Source organism: Meleagris gallopavo, chromosome 5 (assembly GCF_000146605.3).
Source record: "Meleagris gallopavo isolate NT-WF06-2002-E0010 breed Aviagen turkey brand Nicholas breeding stock chromosome 5, Turkey_5.1, whole genome shotgun sequence".
Taxonomy (NCBI): domain Eukaryota; kingdom Metazoa; phylum Chordata; class Aves; order Galliformes; family Phasianidae; genus Meleagris; species Meleagris gallopavo.
Window position 1 is genome coordinate 43,790,448 of NC_015015.2, and position 20,896 is coordinate 43,811,343.

Here is a 20,896-nt window from a genome sequence, read left to right on the forward strand (position 1 = left end):
GAATATGAGGGTGATAAATCTTATGGAAGAACTGTCTTGGTATGTTCTGGCCTATACTTTAATCTTGTACTTTGTGCCATGAGCTCTGTAGGGAAGGTAACCCCAAACGTTGCTGCTCTGATGCTGTTTTAAAGCTTTATCCCTCAATATCTCTGTGCGGGGGGGGACTCTCTGATATCACGGATCTAACTCATACTGCTTGCAACAGGAACAGACTGTTTGCCACTGAGAAAGCAATCACTTTTTCGTCTCACAGTTTGGTATCAGATGGAAGGTGCTTTACAGAAGAAAGAACAAGGAAGGGCATGGCCCTATGGACCTCACCTCACTCAGGATGTGATGCTGTAGATGATGCTGAAAGAGAGCCTAACCACTTGAAAGATCATGAGATTTGTGTGATCTTTTATAAGCTATCTGCTCATTCATCCACATGAAACATAGGTGAAAAGGTCATGATGCATTTGATTATATCGCTCTCCCAAACTCACAGTATAGTTTTCTAAACTATGTATGTTGCTCTGCGTATGTTTTGTCGCCTGAACAGTATTTAGCACCATTGGCACATTTAAACTTTCATAATATTTTAAACTGCTGCAAATTTTGAAACCTTTTTTTTTTCACGTAGGCTTCACTGTTTAAACCCTTGGGAAAAAAATAGAATATTCTTGTACTCACACTTTTGAGAGATGAGGCTGTGCCAGTATGCCTTCACAGATCCTCAAAATGGTAATTACAGAAATGGAAGTTGCATGCATGCACCAGGAACCTAGGGAGATGCAGTACTTCAATCTCCAAATAGATGCAAAGGCATGTAGGAAATCTGGGCCATAGCAAGTGCTTTTCCTTTTTTTCTTATTTTTATTGCTTTTTTTCAGTATTACTTCTTGTCACGTATGGCTTTTCAGAAAAAAACCCCTACTTAGTCTCACTGGCATCTACTTTCCACAAGTTATACAAACTTGTCTTGGTTGCGGAAGGAAAAGAGGGTCCGTAGTGGGGAGAACAGAACCAGAAGGCTGCTGGGTAAGTGAATGCTGGCTTAGACAGTGAAAATCTCTTTTTAATTCTAATTATAAATAAAATTCATAAAAATCACTTTGTTGTCTCTTCATTCTCAGCAACTGAATTTCTGGAAACTCTAAAGTTACTCACTTTATCCAAATTTATCTAGATCTTAAATTTCCAAAGTTAATTTTTTTTTTTTTTCCAAATGAGCAGAGATTTATCCAGAAAAGTATTTAGCTGAAACATACTGTTGAAATATTTTAGAAAGATTTCTGGTCAGCCTCAGCCTTTATACTCAACACTGTAGCTATCCTGACCTCCACTATTAGGCTGAATGTAAACTGCAGCAAGCAACCTTCTTCCAGCATTTCTGATGGCTGCTGGTTTTTCACATAACACTTTTTCCTTGCAGCAACTTCATGTGTTATTGAAGCATCTCTCCTGTATTGTATACCTCCTTGCCTGAGTGCTGTATCTCTAAAGTTATGAAAGCTATCTGCCTAGGAGATGAAAACATAAGGCGCAGACATCAGCTCAGGCTGAGTTGTACATCAGCTCATGATGTCTCCCAGCAGCATGCTTACGCTGTTTAGATCTCTCTAGGGGCTCTTTTGCAAGCATGTTCTCCCTGTGGGGATTGTACCAGGGCTTTAACAGCTCTAAGAGTTCATCTCACTTCCCAATACTGCCTGGAGATTTTCCCATGCACAGACAACATGTTCTGCTTCTGGGCAGAGGCTTATGGTTTCTTCGTGTTGTGGAGATGTGCGCAGGTACCGCTTTGGCATTCAGAATTCAGTTCAGAGGACCTAGTGAGAGAGTCATGAGGTCAGCTTCTCTCTTTAGTGAGGAATTTATATTAATGCTTGTATTTTCATCCAATATGTGTCTTAGAGTGAAAGGATGCCTTCAGCTCACAGTGAAAAACAATCCAGTCTTTGTTGAGTTGGAAGGTCAGTGGTGATGAAGGTCTTGCAGTGCTGATCTTAAACAAGGACTGCAGTTAATCTTTGAATAGATGAGCTGAGCAGATCCTGTAATACACACACTGAAAACACATTTTGAATGTTCAGAAACAAAATAAGTAGCTTGATATTTTTCCTAGAAAATGAAGAATTGTGACAATTAAAGCAATTGTTTTTCTCCTTTCCCCCCAGCATCATTTCATTAATCCATCACAAATCTATTGAAAGCGTTAGGTGAAAATCTAAAAGTCCATCGCACCCAAAACTCTGCTCTGCCTTGCTGGCTGCTCTCAGCCATCAGCTGCACAGTGCCCCAGTTCTGCAGAGACGGTCTCTGAAAAGATTTCTGGTGTTTTTTTTTTTTTTTTCTAGAAATCATTCTGTAAGAACAACATCAAAAAGATGGCAGGGAACATCCACATGTATTATTTGCTGTTAATAGCAATACCCTCTTTTGGCCTTTTTAAAGGCAACATCAGGTGAAGAAATCTGTGACAGCCTGCAACAGAGCAACCTACTTAGCTCTGCTTTGAGGTGGGCATGTTCTCAAGCAAAGAGCTGCTCAAAACTTTTTGCAAACTCTATTCAGCAACTTCTTTTATATATATATATATATATACACGTATATCACAGAGAAAGCATTGGGTTTTGTAAGGGCCTGCAATTGCTAATAGTTTTTCAGATTATGAAAAGTGGAATTGTGTGAGAAAGTCATTTTCTGTTCTCTGATTGCCTTTTACGTTTTGCCTGGGAAAAAAATGTGTTTCTTTTGTTGGGCTACACGCAGCGGCACATTTGTGTCTGGCATGCTGCTGGTTCTGCTATCATTCAGCTATGACCTTTCTCAGAAAGACAGCCTGAAAAGATCATATCAGATGCAAAAATCAGCCACCCTTCAGTTCTGGATAAATCTTTTGCCATCTAACCTAATGGAGGTTTTAGGTGGATCTTACAAAGGTGTGCTGCATTCCCTTCATTAGCAGCAGAAGCTAGGTCTGATTGCGCTCCTACCTTATTTGACTCAGTCACATGGCTGAAGTGTGGTGGAGTGAATCCAGGTTACTGCTCCATGCTGTTTGAGTATCTGTACTAGAATTAAAAACAGCGTCACAGAGCACAGGACCCAGTTCATAATTTGAAGTTTGCTCTTGTTATTCACAGTAGAGTTTGCAGCTTTATTTCCTGTTTGCTCTTCAAGTTCCCCCTGAAAGCAGAAGTAGGGTCTTCTGGGCAGGCTTTCTCGTGGTTCTTATTGTCCTCTCCATGCTGTGTGGACTGCAGTGAACTGATTGCCCTGTCCCTAAGCAATGATGGGTTCCTAAAATCCTGTTTTTTGCTGATAAGAAATTGAGGAAGGGAGAAAGTAAGGTTAAAAATATCCATGAGCTTTGGGATCTTCAGGAAATAATGTTATCTGCACTTCTTAGGGCTATTCCATCTTTTGCTGAGATATAGCTGCATTTAGCGGAAGTATTTGGATATGAGGCTCTCTGTCCACACAGCCAAATAAAACAGCATCCATTAGTGGGCTTAAGCACCGGATAGTAATTATCTTTATCACTTAATTGGCAGCTTCCTCCCGGCTATGGCTGGGCTACACCAGTTGGCAGCCTGTATGGCTAAGGGATGATGCCCCAGGTACTATCCATAGCAGACAGGATGGAAGACGCTGCACGACATCTGGCTCTGTCCTCAGTCCTCTGACCTGCTCCAGCAAGCCCTGCTTCCTCAAACATTCCTGCATGCCCTCACACCATGCTGGATGACATATGCCTTTGCTCTAAAATTATCACTGCTGAAATAACATAAGTCCCACGATTTAAAATATTTTGAATTAAACACAACTCCCTGTACTAACATTCTCTTAAGACTACGAAGTGCTGCACAGATTTGGCCTGCTGACTTGTAAAAGGGCTGCATGAATCATACGCCTTATTTTAGATGTCCAAAAGATCTTTAGATCTCAGTGAAGCAAAGTACACCCTGAAAGCAGGTAGACAACTACACCTGAACGAATGGCTCTCCCCTTTGTGCTAGGGCTTCTGGGGAAAGTTGACAGCATGAGCCTGATTTCAGTGCTATTTGGTACCAAAATTAAATGCAGCCTAAGTTATTTCTGTTAATTATTTCTGATTATTTTCCTTTATGGAAGTCTGCAAGGCTTCTTCCCCACAGAAACAGAAAATGGGAAGCGCTTATTGCTCAGACATCCTCTGTAAAGTCAGTGGTTTGTGCTTCTTATTGCCACAGTTATTCACACACAACAAATCGGTACTGCTTTCTGTTGTTATTTTTAGAGCCTAAATATAAATGGTGCAATAAATGTAGGAGAGGAAAAAACAACCTTAGTGCTTCAGCCCTTCAGTGTTGAGAGATCAGCTTCTGAGGCTCATGCACTGGGCTCTGGCAGTACCTGCAGGAAGTGGGTGCTTGAGCTTTGCATGCTTTGTGGGGAGCTAGCAGTGGCTCTCAGCTGACAGGTCTTGCAAATGAAGCAGACGTGACATCTGTAAAACACAACAGTACCAAAACCCAATGGATTCACATCACATGGCTCACCAGGAGGCACATCTGATATTGTCAGTAGTAAGCCTTTTGCCTTAGGCTCTACTGGCAGGAAATAATGGAGGCTCATATCAATTAATGATTACGATGTTGTGCCATCAGCAGATCCCGAATGCTAATCCTTTATTTCTGGCTCTACCACTGCAGTGATGGGCAGCAGTGAATGTCCTTCTGTAGCTGATTTACCTTTTGTGACTCCATTTCCTTGTCTCCAAAATGAGATAGATGTGATAGTGTTTGCAGAAGAGATTAACTGATGGGAAGATCCAGATTACAGCTTGGGGGAAGAGGTGTTTGCCCACATGCTGAACAAGCCTTTCCACCCTCTTAATTTGTAATATCTTGCTTGTCCTTTCCTTCACATTGCATGTGGGATTCATCTAGAGGAAACTAAATGGGAAGGGCCAAAAGAGACAACTTTGATCACATCTGTATTCCTGTACTGAGCATCATCTGTTAGCTGACTTTCCACTTAGTCCAGTGGTAGGCTCAACAGATCCCATCCCTGTTTGGATATGCCAGGCCTTGTTCTCTACACTGTCTAGATACAGCAATTTGTTCCTTATAGTCCACAGTGGTAAAGGAAAAGCCATTGGCATTATTGTATTTGTTTCATGAAAGTTGAATGAGAATAATATTTGTGACTTTCGTTCATAATCTGAATTCTGTTAGGTTCACTCAGATGTGCCATTGGCATTGCTCAATTTTAGCAGCTTCCCACTGAACCTCAAGACTGTAATGAAACCTCAAATTGAGCAATGCATAAATGAGATGCATCCTTCAGGAGCACAGAAAGTAATAGCTTTCCATCTCACCCGCAAAGAGGAAGTAAATTTCATTTTTAGTTAGACATTTGCACATTCACATCCTTCCTCTCAAGGGAACTCGATTTCCTAATCACTACAAAGCTTTTCAAACAGACAGAAAGAAGGCAGAAAAGAATATAACAAGCAGAGGTTTCCACATCAGGTTATCTATATAACACAGATGCTGCCCAGCTGTAGCTCATACTCTATGCCAAACCTCATGGCCAGTAGTGCTGCCTGCCAGCGCCAAGGCCCTGGGCTGAGCTGGATCTGCTTCCCTCAGACTGGTGCAGGGCACAGCAGATGAGGCTGAGCAAAACTCATCTACTTCTCCACATCGTTTTGGCACCATTTCTGAACCTCACTTGCTAGAATCTCTGCCCTGCTAGGCTAGCAAATGCCAGTGTCTGATGTTTTAATGCATTTATGCAAGCATCCTCTAACAAGTAAGCACTGCATCAGAAGAGTGATGTAGGGTCAAGACTCAGAGAAAAGCAAGGCAGGATTTTGTTGTCCTGTTTCCAAATTGCAGGAATGGGGTGCATCTCTTTTTTTCTCTTCCTGCTAAGCTCTTTCTTAACCTTGGAGGTTTCTAACCTCCACAGGTACTGCATCTGTTACTAAGATGTTCTACACAAGCCTTCAAAAAATATTTTTGCTAGGGCTAAACCAGAAAACTGCTTTGTTTATGTGACAGGCTGTACTGGTTTAGAATTAATTTTCTCCATGGCAGCCCATATGGTGCTGCTATGAAAACCAGATTACTCAGAGGCTTGCTCTAGAGGTGTATTGGGTGTAGGTGGCAAGAGTTCTGTACTGGGGAATCTGCAGAGGTTGCCTCTGTGAGCAGAGTTTGGAGTGGAACATAAGCTGTTGCAGCTGCTCTTTGATGGATTCACTGCGTGGCACAGGTGAGCCCATCAGCCAAGCTGGTCACAGCTCTGTGAAAACACATTTAAGAAAGGGAAGAAAGTCCCACAGAGAGGAAGAGGGAACACCAAGGTCAAGAGAAGTTCTCCAAGAACTGGAGTGGATCTCACTGCTGCTAATGGAGAACGCACACCAGAGTAGAGGAGAAGTGTGAGAAGGAAAGAGGAGCAGGGAAACTCCCCAGCACTGCTCAGGGTGAGGGCAGGAGTCTGGAGTGAAACAGAGAATCTCAGCCTGTAGAAAGAGAAAGAAAAGATGTAGGCTTAGTATCTGTCTCCTTTCTCACTACCTGAATTAGTAAATAAACATCTATTATAATTGCTAACATATTAAGTAATTTTCTTCCATGTCAAGTATATTTTTCTTGTTGTGGTAAGTGATCTCCCTGTATTTATTTCACCCCATAAGCTTTATTGTTCTCTTACTTTTGATGTGTTTTTTTCCAATTTTCTCTATCTTCTAATGGTGCGTGGAGGAAGAGAGAAAGCAAGCTGATGGTGGGAGTTCAACTGTTGGACACTGCTAACCCACTATAGGCAGAATGCTTGGAACACCTATTGAACAGGTTTCTGCCAGAATTTCTTCATTTGTGGCTGGAGTGTTTGCCTGTAGCATAAACTCAGTTTCTTCCTCTGCCTAGAAGGACTCAAATTCTTCCTTTTCTACTCTGTTGGCAATGTACTAGTTTGACTTTTTTGCCTTGCTTTGGAGCAGGGATGAGGATTTGGGGAATTTCCTGATCTGTCTGTGCAATGGATTTCCTCAGCAAGCCACAGAGTTGCACTCCCATTTTCTCTTGTGGGGTATATAACAAACTTTGGTAGGGAAAGTATTTGGTGATGGAGGATTCTGTCTTTTAGGGACTAGAATTTCTCCTACACTGTCTTTGATAAATAGAAAGATTGCAGACCTTGGAAAAAGTCTTGCATCAAGGAGTTCAAGCTCTCACTCCAAATCAGCCAAAAGTGGTTGTTTGAAATTATTTAACTAGTCAGATGGATAATTGTTTCTTTCTGGCTTTAAATAGCCAATCTGAACAATGAGGTCCCAGCTGAGGTTTCTGACCAGATAAAACTACGTGTTCTCGTTCGCCTTCCCTGTTGACTTTGCTCAGACAGCCCTTTGCTTGCTTTTCCCATTTCCTATGAACCCAGTTCTACTTTCTACACCTCTATGGCATTATGTGAGGACTCCCCAACACTCTCCCCAGAAATGTGAGTTCTACCTGCTGCTGACTAATTGACTAATTAGTTCCCCTTTGAATTTAGTCCTTAGGTTAAAGTATCCAATTCATCTTCCTTGTGATTTAACTTAGGCTTAAAAGAGGTCTCTAGAAAGATTAGTATGTTGTATTGTTCAACTTTCTTTGCACTTTCTTTACACTGGGGGGGTTGGATACTGACACTGAGTTAACAGACCTGAACCTAACTTTTGCAGAGACATAAAAGCATCCTCAAAGTTCTCTCCAGAATTCTCTTTTTGTGCTAATCTCAACACAATCTTTTACAAAAGTCGGGAGTCTTATGCTTCTCTTAATTCCAGCAAGACACTGCTAACCATGCTGCAAGTCTCCTTGTGGAAAGAAGACAAGTTTCTCTTGTTTGATCAGCAGTCCTGGAAAATAAAGCACATAAGTTCCAATAATAAACTAGTTCTGCTATAGAAGGAAATATCTTCATTTAATTAGCTCAATAGGTTATAAAATTTACTTAAAATCACCTATAGAGATGCATTTGGGCTCAGGAAAAGCCTTTGTGTTTGTGGACGGTTTAAACTGAATCAGTTCTGCGGAGTAAACAGATGTGATTGTTTTCCTCTTTAGGCAAACCAATCTAGCTATAACCTTATGAGGGTATAAATCACTGTGAAGACTCTCCAGGAAACTCACCAATGTAGGTTGATACGGCCTCAGCTTCATATCTTTTTAATCAGCTGTGAAGACAAGTCTAGTGAGGATATGGTCTTGTGTTACCCATGAGTTTGTTTGAGCTTTTTGGCTAATTTTTTGTCTCCTTGTCTCTTACTTCCCAGTTCCTAAGTAAAATTTAGTTTTGACTGTAGACTGTTGAAGTATTAAGGGTCTGTTTTCTGTGTGTTTCCTCTGAGTCACAAGGAGTTGGACAGTAAGGCAGTCAGTACTTGAAGAAATAACAAGAGTTCCAGCCTTGTCAGATTATTTTTTGTGGTTGTCTTTTTAGATGTTATCTATTATTCATAGATTCATATAGTAGCGAAGTTTATAACACATATTTTAAATTATTAGGTTTTCCATTCTTTCTGCAGTCATGGCTCACTCTGAGCATAAAAACCCAGAAAGACTGGGTGAAAACCAGTGCAAACAAGAAAGCTACTTTTCTGGTGACCAAAGAGCACAAACAGACGATCCATCTATATCAATCATCCTATCAATCTTTCTCAGTAATATATCTGACTAAAATCTTTGTTCTCAAGTTATGTGTATGGCTTGAGACTGTCTGGGAATGTGCAGTGCTGAACATGCAACTGATCTCCATGTATTGAAAAACAAAAGCTGTCCTGATGTTACATTATCTGTTCTGTGGTCACTATACCCTTTTGCTTGACTCTGATCAGGCTCATGTGCTGTTCCATAATGATCAACAAATACACTTCTTCTGGACCAAAGGTCCAAACCTGTGTTTTGTTCTCTTTAATTTCAGCATTTGGGAGAAAAACAAAACCTCTGCAACATTAACTTGGTGAGTACTTTTGTTAAAGTTGAGTTACCTTGAAAGGCAGAAGGAGGCTGGAGCTGGAGCCTCACAACTGAAATGCTTGGATTGTATCTATATTTCTGTGCTATGCTTTGAGGGTAACTTAGACCACTGCCTCTTTAGTTGATGCTCAGATAGTTACAGCCAATGCTATGGAAATGCGAATCTGATACATACGCTAGTAATATTTCTCTTCCATCTTCTCCATCTTGCATGGCTGGTTGGTTGAGAACTTCTGTTATTGCCCTGAAAGTGTCAAATAATAAAAAAAAATTATTTGGCACATCCAAGTGTGTGGAGAATGTTTACTGCTCCTCAGGCTGTAACAGTAATTATGCATCAAATGGCAGAGTGAACCCTCTGGAGACTAGAATTTCCTCTAAAACATGAAGCTTGTGGCAGTGCTGTCCCATGTTTTAATTGCATATGTATATATAAACTTCTCCCTAATTTTATTTGGATATTTAAAAGATAATTTGTATTAAGTCTTGTTTTGATTTAAGAATTAGTTCTTAAATGCTACTTCTGCTGCGACTGATATAATTATCACCAAACAAGGAAATGCTTTTAACCCAAAGTACAGATGGGAAGGCTGCAGCAGAGAGCTGCTGCATGAGGGAGGACTCAGTGAATAAGAGGCAGAGAAAGGCCATGCAGGTTTGGAGCTGTGCTGGACCATCTACGTAAGCAAAGCCAATGAATTTTAATTGATGATTAGGGGAATCACTGCTCCTATATGGCTTGAAGCAGAGAAAACAAGGGGCTCTTACTCTGCTCTTTTGCTCCATCTTTCAAATACAGCTTGAGAACCTGGACAGTGCAGAGTCAGGGTGATTAAAATCCATTATTTAGATAGATACAGTTACTATATAATTGAGTCTCAATTAAACTGTTTACTTGTAAACATCAGTCTGAAACATTACCCTTAATCAAACACTAAGAGAAAAGAAGCCTTCGAATTTTCACTGAGCTCCATTCTTTCATTTTATCTCACAGTAACTAACAGTATCCCTATCTCATTTTCTTTGTATTGAACCTAAGATCAAAGCACTAAATCCAATAAAGCATTAAATTGTAATCAATTTAATAAGCAGCAAAGGAAGTGCTTCGGCTAAATGAAAAGCTTTCAGCCACGTCTCTGCCTACTGGTCTGTGCATGCTGGCACTGCTCTGCTCAGCGTCTTGGCTCCACTTGGCCCCTGCACACTCCATCCCTTGGCAGCTCAGGCAGTGCCTGTCCTGCTGTGCTGCTGCTATCCACCTGCTTTTCCCACTCCGGGAGTATGAGCAGCTTAGTCTATTCAGCTTGCATGAGACAGGCCTGAGTAATTACACCTTGGAGACTCTCCTGGAGCTGAGGATAAACATCAGGAAAGCAGAGGTTTATTTACTCCTAATCTAAGCAGAATTGACCCAGTTCTTGATACCCAGCATGGAACGTTTTAGTTTATGACTTCTTTCGCTTATCACTGCCCAGTCCAAAAGCAAGTAGAAAGTTAGTGCTCGGGCCATTTCCTCCTGAGGCTTTCAAATATACCGGGGATGCATTTCTGGAACTCCTTCTATTCTTTAGTACATAAAGCTCCAGTTATCTGCAAGTTTCTGATATCAACTACGCTGCAAGTGCCAAACTTTACTTTTTGCAGACCAGTTGGGGTACAGCATAATATCCTGAGTTTGAAGGAACCCACAAGGATCACCGAGTCCAACTCCTGGCTTCGTATTGGACCACCCAGCATTCAAACTCAGTGTCTGAGAGCACTGTCCAAATGCACCTCAAAATCTGGCAGCTTGGAGCTGTGCACATTACCCTGAGGAACCTGTTCCATGCCCTCAGCCCTCTGGTGCAGGACCTTTTCTTAACACCCAACCTGGCCCTCCCCTGACACAGCTCCATGCCATTCCCCCAGGTCCTGTCACTGTCATCAGAGAGCAGAGCTCAGCTACCCCTCTGCTCCCTGTGAGGAGCTGCAGCCACCATGAGGCTTCCCCTCAGCCCTCTCTGCTCTGGGCTGCACAAACCAAGGAGCAGCAGTAGCTTCTTAGATGTCTTAGCCTCTAGATATTTTACGGCTTTCATAGCCCTCTTTTGGATGCTCTTTAATGCATTTATGTCCTTCTTAAATATAAGAAGACATCTGCACCTGCGCCTGCTCAAGGTGAGGCTGCACAGAGCAGAGCAGCATGAGACAACCCCTCCCCTCACCCACTGGCAGTGGTGGGCCTGGTGCACCCCAGGGGACAGTTGGCCCTATGGCTGCAAAGGCACACTATTGGCTCATGTCAGCTTCCATCTACCAGAATGACCAGATCACTTTTCCAGTCTCATATCCCCCAGCCTGTACATGTGGCCAGGGTTGTTCCCTCCCTGGCGCAGAATTCATCACTTGCTCTTATTAAATGTCATGTGGTTGGTGATTGCCTAGCCCTTTAATTTATTAGCATCTCTTTGTGATGCCTCTCCACCCTCAAGGGAGTCAACAGCTTCTCCTGGTTTACTGTCATCCATAGACTTACTTAGTATACCCTCAAGTCTTCTATCCAGTGCATTTACGAAAGCATTAAAGAGAACTGGTTCTGAGGAATTCCACCAGTGACTGGACGAGATATTGCTCTTGTGAAGCAGACCACAGTTCAACAAATTAAGTTTCTGTTCAAATTGTGTTGCTGATCTGGAATGCCAACAATGTAGGCAATTGCATGGGCATTGCCTTCATAATTGGGAAGCAGTCTGTACTGACTGGTTCTGCCTATTCTCTACCGAAGGCTATATCAGATATGTACAGGGCTGTAGAGAGGACTAGGACAGAAAAAGTGGGAAGAACAAAATGAATATGTAAGACAAATGTTACAGCATCAGAAGACCATCATCTGCTGTAATTACGATTCAGATGAAGCTGTATAGGATCTTCTAATGGAACTGATTATATTGTCTGATTTCCTCCTCTTTCTTTACCTTCCTTCATCTTCTGTTTGAAAACAGGAAGGGATGTAGTGGGACCCTGCTTATGCTGTTCTTTTCTATTCCCTGAGGCAGTTCATAGTGCTGAATATAAAGGGAAGATGAGTTAAGTCTCACTGGGGGCAGCCTTTTGATACCTCATGGGTAACAATACCTGTGCCATGGAAGGACGGATACATGGACAGAGTAAAACTATATTGCTGAAGTTTTCTTTTCAGGTTGTTCTGGGAGATTAGGTCTGCAATTCTGGGGCAGGTGAGGCTAGCAGCAATGTATTTGTAGGACAGGAAGGCAAAAGATCAGGTGGGAGAAGGACTGAAAAATATCTTCCCAAGATGAAACACATATGTGACCATCCTGGTGTGACGCCATTGGGCTGAAGCTGCTTGTTCCATAGTTCTGTGCTGGTTGTGCAGAGCACCTTCATGGTGCTGCAGGCTGATGCATTCTTTGCAATAGCCGATGCAAATTGTGCACCAGTGCATGTATCCTGCTTACATAGGTAGAAATATATTTGAAAATTATCATCATTTTTATTCTACGGCCTCAGAAACCCTGATAGAAGACTCTTTCAGGTCTCCAATCTGACAGACGTCAGCAGTGAGTGAAAAAAAGCAAAAGCAAAAACCAACCAACCAACCAAACAAAAAAACTACCAAAAAAAAAACAAAAACAAAAACAAAACAGTTTGGATTCTTTTAAATTAGTATAGCATTTATCAGTCCTTAGGTATCTTTAGTACATAAGCACTATCTTAACAGTTTATGATGATAAACCATGACAGATACATGGTAGGAAATGTTCTTACTGTATATTCTCCTGCAGTCTCTTGAGCGCACTTGAGAATGATTACAATGATCTATGGAGCTTGTCCTAAAACTTACAGGCAATAAATGATTTTGGTTCTTGAGCAGTAAGCAGACAGCACTGCATCCTCAAAGGAGGCCACAGAATTGTTTAAATGCTGTCAACAGGAGTTTTAAATCCCCTCAGGACTTTGTTAGTGCTTGCATATTTTGTAATATTTAAATACTACGGTGATGAGCAGCAAGATAAAAACACAAATAAAGTAGTAATAGCTACTGCTGAAATACCTGTATTTGGGTCAAGGACTGGCTAAGTCCATTTGTTAGAGATAAATTAGTGACAGTTTACCCTCACCTGGACTTATTTGATTTAACAGACTTCTGCAGTGTGCTGTCAGTAAGGTTAGCTCTCACAGATTGCTAATGCAGAGTCTGTGGGTTGCTTTGTCAGTGAGGTCATCTTCCGGCTGCAAGGAGGGATTTTAGAAAACCTTATAGTGATCTATATATACTTCCATTGCACAAACAGATCCTCACAAGAGGCAAGTGGCTTGCAAAAGATTTTTGTTCAGTACTTAGAAATCACCTTTCAAAAAAGTATATAAATGACCAGCAGAATATATTGAAGGAATAGGTTGTAATGGTCCTAATACCTAACTCTTGGTCTTCTTACTTAAGAAGTATCTGTTACCCCCAAGGTGAATTGAGAACAGCCATCCTTTAAAAGCTTCTTAATTACATATTTAACTATGAGGCTGGAACCTTTCCGTCTCTTGGATAATAAACCTGCCTAAAGTACATATTGACAAAAGATACAGTCTCTTCAGTAAATAAAGACAGCTTAGAAATTTCCTCATTGGATATTTGCTATGAAACCAGAATATCTCACAGGGGTATCATAGAGAACATAGAAATAGCATGGAAAATTTGACAAAAGAAGAAATTAATGCAGGAAATAGAATGGTCTTTATTAAAGAGTCTGATCCAGTTGTGCTTAATGAAGGAAAGTGCATTACTGTTGCTTTTGAAAGACAAATGAATTGACCTTGGAGAAGATTTCCATGGGGAAGTCATGCTTTAGCAACCTTCTATGATGAAATGACAGTCTTGGTGCATGAGACTTGAGAGCAATGAATGTTGTTCACCTCAATTTCATTAAAGCTTTTGGCACAGTCTCCCTAAAGATCCTTATGGAAATGGTGATGATGGGATGGATGAATAGACAGTGCAGTGAATTAAAAACTAGCTGAATAGCTCTCCAAAGAGAGCTAGTTGGATGCCAGTAACTAGAGATATAGGTCAGTAGTGGGTCTAATCCTATTCAACACCTTCATTAATGATCTTGATGATGGGGCAGAGTTTACTCTCAGAAAGTTGTGGATGACACAAAACTGGAAGAAGTAGCTGATAAACCAGGGGGTTGTGCTGCATCCAGAGGGACCTCAAAAGGAAGAAGAAATGAGCTTACAGGAACCTCATAAAGTTCAGCCAGAAGAAGAGCAAAGTCCTGCATCTGGGGAGGAATAACCCCTGGCACCAGTACAGTTTTTCAGAGAAAGACCCAGATGTTCTCTGGGTCCATATGCTTGTGTTCATCTGCCACATCTAATTATAGGCATTTTTCCTGCAGGTGGCTCCTTCACTCCCAAAGGTGTGGAGATGGACTCTGTTTTGAACAGGAGCCTGCACTGCAATATGCATTTACCAGCAAGACAGCTAATGGTATCCTAGGCTGCATTAACAGGAGTGTTGCCAACAGATGTAGGGAGGTGATTCTTCCCTTCTACTCAGCACTGGTGAGGCCACATCTGCAGTACTGTGTCCAGTTCTCCCTAGTACAAACCACATACATGAAAAAGTCCACAAAGGATCACTTAGGCATGTAAAGGACTGGGCAACTCTCCTATTAGGAATGGCTGAGAGAGCTGGGACTGTTCAGCCTGGAGAAGAGCAGGTTCAGAAGAAATCTTATCAGTGTCTATAAAGACCTGAATGAGGTTGCAAAGAGAACAGAGACAGACTCTTTTCAGTGATGCCCAGTGACAGGACAAGAAGCAATGGACACACACTGAAACACAGTAAGATGTCTGAACATCAGGAATGACTTTTTTGCTGTGAGGATAGTGAAACAGTAGAACAGGTTGCCCATAGAAGGTTGTAGATTCTCCACAGAGACGTTTAGAGATATCCAAAAGCTGACCAGACACAGTCCTGGACATGATGATCCTGCTTGAGCATAGGATTTGGACAAGATGACCTCTAGAGAACCCTTCCACCCCAGTCATTCTGAATTCTGTGAGCATTTCATGTAAAGTGACTGTGTAGGCAGAGGATGAGCTTATAATTTGATTCGAACTTAAAATTGAACCTCTTTGCTGTAGTTAATTCAGTGCAGGAGAACAATTTCTTGGTGCAATTTTTTCTCCCAGATCAAATAGTTTGAACTGGAGTGTGTTAGAGGAAACACCTGAAACCTTTGGGAGTGAAGGAGCTACATGCAGGAAGAAGAATGCCTATAATTAGATGTGGCAGATGAACATAAGCATATCTAGGTGCCAGATTACATGTTATGCAATCATGCTCATCCTTTGCCACCCACGACTTCCCCTGGAAGCATACCTTAGCTTGGGCAATATGAGAACAGCACAGGGGACCTTGCATCCTCTTTTTTTCCATGTTTAAAGCAACTCAGCAAAAGGTGAACCTCAGGTGACACTTGGAGAGGTCCTATGATGCAAGGTGCAGAAAGGTACTGTGAGACAGTCTTACAGAAGGCAAGAGCTGTGCACAGACACTAAGTAGTCCTGTACAACATTACAGCAATTCATGCTATGGCACTTGGACTGTCTTTTACAAAGTAGACTCTCCACAATTACATTTTTCATGCAAAGCAGTATAGAGCTTTAGTATAGGATTGTAATCAATCACTACTGAATTTTCTGATGTTTGCTAGTAATTAGCTGAGACTTGTATTTAATATGAAACCTACAAATGTCTGCATCGTTTCTACATTGGATTAGCCCAAAATAATCAGAAAAATATTTTACATTGCTCATTTGTCTTTAGCTTGTCTAAATGCCTCAATGTAGGCTGTGAATTCTTTCACTTACGGAGCATCCATCCTTTTTAAAATAGAGTAGCCTGCGTGTCTTCCCTTTTAAATTGCTTTACTATAACATGGTTACAAACACTAAGCAAATAAGCATAACATTGTAGAAATCAAGTGAATGCTATATAAAATTTACTTTCAGGTTCTTAGCAATGTTTTCTGTATTTGATAATGCACATCTTGCTGATAAGCTAGGCACTAAAAAAGGAACCCTGCATATAAGATTCCCCAGTGACAATTAAGGAACAAAGGTTTGGGGAACGATTAACAATGAAAGCTAAAGATAACAGTTGACTTTGGATCATTCTGACCTTTGCCAGAATGCATTTGGTTACAAAGACATGAAGTAACCCCTGTAATCCTTTAAGTGAGGTTACTCCAATCATAAAGAGATTGTAAAAATAGCCCTCGAAATGTAAGAGGTTTATTTCAGTGGTCAGCACCCTAGACTAGGTTTTCTAAAGAAACATCAAAGAAAAATATTCATTACACATAAAGCGTGGAGGTTTCTTAATGCCTACAGCATAGCTTTCAAGCTGGGGAAAATGCACTTCTTTTTTCTGTCTTCTACACAACCTCTTACATCTTAGTTCTGTCTCTCCCTTCTCTTCAATACAAACAAGATATCTTCTCTTATACAACATTAAACTTTGACTTTCCCCCCTTCCTTTCTTTCTCGTGTGTTGTTGCATTCCACTGTAAATATGACCAGCCGTGCATTTTCACCTTGTTCTGCTTTAACTGTGTGAAATCCTAAAGCATATTCTATTTTGGGGACAACCTAGCTTTTGGCATCCAGTCCTCAGCAACCTGGAAGTAGAGTGATGGTTAGTGTCCAAGGCTACAAATCAGCTTAGTTTGGTTGTAGAGAGATATGTGATAAACGTGTCTAAAACTCCTTGTAATTTTCTCTTGCCAGGACATTTTAAAGGGGAAAAATTAAAATCTTACCATATCCCATTGCAAATCTCTCTCATACAGGGTATCTGTGTCTTCTAAACATTCCATGGCTGCTGATGTAAAAAGAATGGGAAGAACAATTTAAACCTTATTGCAATAGAGCAAATTGGATTGTGGCTGTTAAGTTCAAGTGAAAGCTTCTTGTATATGAAGAGCTTACAACTATTTGGCTGGCAGAAAGCCGTATGATCTTTTAATTAGAAGGGAAACTCTAGATGCTGGCAGTTCTTACTATTCTACTGGCTGCATGTGTGCAGGTGCAGAATCACAGAGGTACTGCAATAAATAGTGAGGCATGAGCAGCAAGAAGAGAAGGCAGCATGCCTCTGCTCAGTTGTTAGTGCTGCCACTGGCTCCCCATGCAACATTTTTTTACTGTAATTTCCATTCTTGTTTATGACCTTGATGCCAAAGGCCCAAAAGTGATGTGCTAGGTTCTCAGTGCAATGGGTACTCAGCAAGCAGAGATCAAAAGGAAATTTTTGAACCCAACCTCAAACTTGACATCAAATAGTAAAATAAGATCCAAAAGTATGCAGACATCTAAATAGGAGTATAAGGGATCTGGTGGAAACATTCTGCATACTATCAGAGGCATGAGGCTCTGGCTACCAGCAGCCTAGTTAGCTGGTAGCATTTTGGTGACACTGACAAAAGGGATTTTAAATATGTCTGTGGAACTTCATGGAGCTGCTGTCTAGTGTGAGGGACAAGATACAGAGATACAATGAGTATTAGGGCTTCAAGTAAGTGGATCCTGACATGCAATCTGACCAAAAGCATGTGTTGAGCCCTCTGAGAATGAATGAAAGAGCTAGGATGAGATGTAAGGCTGAAGAGCTGAGAGTTAAAAGATGAGAAAGAGAAGACATTCACACAATGCAAGAGGAAGAGAAAATGAAGTATCTACATAGCAGCAAATGAAAATGGTTTTTAAGAAGGATTTTGAATTAGACAAGTAGCTAGCAGTGTACTAGTAAAAACAACCTGTCAGGCTGAGACGTAGCCTGGGCGAAGACAAAAGTGAGAGTCAGAGTGGCAGGGTAAGGTAAGTTTATCCCAATTAAACTAAAGAAGAGGAGAAAGATAAGGTAAGAAAGACTGCAGTCCTGTTGACTTTGGGTCACATTCGGTAATCACAGATATTTAAGTAGTTACCACTGAGAGAGATGGATTTGCACTCAGATAGACCCAGGTGGGACAGAGTAATAGATCTGACAAATCTTTACACAAAGATAGCAAATGACTGGGTTAGCTAGTAACTGAGGAGATTACCTGGGAATAAGAATTCAGGGAGAGTAGACCAGGGAGAATGAAGCTCTGGGAAGTAGGCTCAGCTGTCTGCTGCTGCTGGGAGGTTGTGGTGGAGGATGCAGGCTCAGTTAGTCCTGAGTTGTGCTTTGAGCCAGGTTGTTAGACATCCCAGTGGGTACCGTATTTTTTTCCTCAGATGTTCTCTCTTTTCTGCCCTGTCAAGTTCTGCTGGGTATGTTTTCGCAGGAGCAGACATCTTTTTGTATGCAGAGAGGAGGCTGTCCTAAAGACCAGGGCTTGGCCAGCCACAACAGGCAGCAGATGTTTTGTGGGAGAGATGACAACAAAGGCATAAAATTTACTGCACTTTCCGTAGCACTTCCTTTCTTCTCCAGCTCTCCTTTGGAAGGAGCTGGTGGAAGAAGAGCGGAATCAAAGACAGATTTTGCCCCAAACAGAGATGCTTTCTAGTTTGTCCAGAGAAAGTAGCTGTACAGACTAGGAGCAAGGAGAAGAATGACTGGGCAGAACTGTTCAGAAATGCTCCTGAAATGTCAGGGAAGGAGGACAACATGTCTATGGCCAAAGGCCAGAAAGATAGGTTTGGAACCTACAGTTTTAGTGCAAGTCCATTTCATGGTAGTTTTGAGTGAAGCCTCTCTCTCCCTGCTGTTCAGCTATCTGTTAAGGTAAAGTTAGCATTAATTGATTAGTATGAGTTTTAACAGAAGTATATACAGCATTTAGAAACTTCTGCATGATCCAGTTCTTAAAATGCAAAATATCCTTCCTACTTTCCATAAGGTATTTTGCTAACTAGAGATTTTTCCATTTCCTCATTCCTGATGTTCTTTCACTACAGGTAAAAAAGATAAAACTAGCTCCATGAAGTTCAAGAAACTTTGCTACTCTAAGGGAACAATCTGAAGACCATGAGGCTGTGGGAGGATGAAGGTCTCTTTAGTTTTCTGAAAGGCATCCAAATCTAGAAAAACTTCTCATATACATTAAGTCAACAGACTTTCAGTGGTTTCCCAGGTTACAGTTCATTAGTGTCTGTATCACAGAGAACCAGGAAACATACTAAAATAAAGACACTGCAGATTTCATTGTTGCTTAGTGCTAACGGAGAACTTTCTTCTTGTATAGACAGTTAGACCATGGTACTTCAAGTATTTTTAACTTTTAGAAATAGGAGAGCTGATATAAAAGATCAGACATAATTCCACAACTCAGAGCATGAGGTGGTTTTCTTCCAAGCTGATGGCATCTAACAGCCACTGTAATATATATGATACCCACAGGTGGGTACTGTTCAACAGGGACTGTTGAAAAACTGGCACTGTGGACTGAGACATCTAGAAAACACAGTGACAAAAAATGAATGTCTTTAGCATCCTCACCTCACCCCAAGAAAACATCTCATTCAGCTACACAGCGAACTCAATATGCTAATTAAAGGTCACAAAGAGAATGAGGAAATTTTCTATATTCTTGTGCATTCTGAGGACCAAATCCTGAGAGTTGCTTCTGAAGCAAAGACTACAGAACCTGCACCCAGCTCCAGCAGTCTCAGTGACTTGTAGATACAGGGATCCTGACACACAGAACATCCTCCAAGGACCAGGGTCACTAATAATCAGCCTAGGTGGCCATTCATCTGCTGAAATCAGTGCTTGTTGTACTGTCTGGTGCTGCTTCCCATGTCCTTGTACTGTCCTCCCTGGATGTATCTCACCAGCTGTCTTGTTTTTCTTGATCTCTTTGGGTATGCAAATTTGGTGGTCATTGTTTAATAGTGCCCAACACTGTGGCAACTGGCTGTCAGCAAGCACTCCTGGACCATAGCACAGAATAACTGCAGAGTAACAGTGAGAAAGCACACAGGCAGGAGGAAACAGTGCATATTTTTTTGTTTAGCAAATACAGGCTAGGTAGCCTGAGTCTGACTTCAAAGACAAAAAGGTGATCCCGGAAAATGAAAACAGGCTTTCTCACCCATTTTCCAATTGCAAGAGGAAGAAAGGGGATTTTGACAGAAAGCAGAGTAGATTCCTTCCGCAATTATTTTTCTGACTTTGCAGATGGGTGGCATAGCTCACTGAAGAGGTTATTGGTACATTTAAACTCAGCTACTTAAGTCTACTAATACTAGAATCTGTGGGCTAATTAATGCTTTCATCAGAAGTTACCGATGGACAAATGTTCTTTACTGCTGAAGGTCTCTGTAAAACAGCTGTCTGGAACACATGAAAAGCTATTGCCAGAAGCAGATTACCATCACAGAGAACTACATGAATATAAACCTCACAGAACAAGTGGCATGCTCTTTATTTTGTGGTTTTTATTTTAACAGTTGCTCTTTGGTCCATGTGCAGCATGTCCCTGATTCACCCCTTTGACTTCTTGGTGGGACCCTATATGGTTCTGCATTGCTGGGAGAGACTTGTGTGTCCTGCATGTTTACCACCTGAGACAGCTTTCTCTGCCTAAAAACTCCTTATCTTTCCTCAGTCTGATTTTTCTGTCGTGACTCATATTACCTCTGAGCCAGATATAATGCCAGCATATAATGCCAGCATTTTAAGCAGCATTAATGTCATTGCGTGTTCTCAGTACAGTCACTGCCTCCTGAAAGGATTTGTGCTGCACTCATCTCTGAAGTAGCAGAGTTGCTGTGTACCCCAGGCACAAACTATTTATTTTTCAAAGGCAAAAAAGGAAGTCACAACAGGGAGAGTAACTAACTCTGAATCAGTCTAACTGAAAAAAACTGACATTAGCACAAATAAGTCCTATATG